This window comes from Bison bison, unplaced genomic scaffold (assembly GCF_000754665.1).
Source record: "Bison bison bison isolate TAMUID 2011002044 unplaced genomic scaffold, Bison_UMD1.0 scf7180017858323, whole genome shotgun sequence".
In the NCBI taxonomy this organism is placed as follows: domain Eukaryota; kingdom Metazoa; phylum Chordata; class Mammalia; order Artiodactyla; family Bovidae; genus Bison; species Bison bison.
The window spans coordinates 1,724-1,954 of NW_011488896.1; positions in this window are offsets into that span (position 1 = coordinate 1,724).

Genomic DNA, 231 nt, shown 5'->3' on the forward strand with positions numbered 1-231 from the left:
GAGAGGAGTGGGTTGAGAGTGGGTGTGACTACAGTGTAGAAAAGAGAAATGAACTTGCCCCGCCGTTGGTTGTAGTTGTGCGTGGGTTGCAGGTAGGTGTAGATGGCTGAACCATAGAACAGGCAGACGGCTGTCAGGTGAGACCCACAGGTGCCCACCGCTTTCCTGCGGCTGCCTCTGGTCCTCATGCCCCATACAGCACGGGCCACGCCGCCATAAGAGACCAGGATG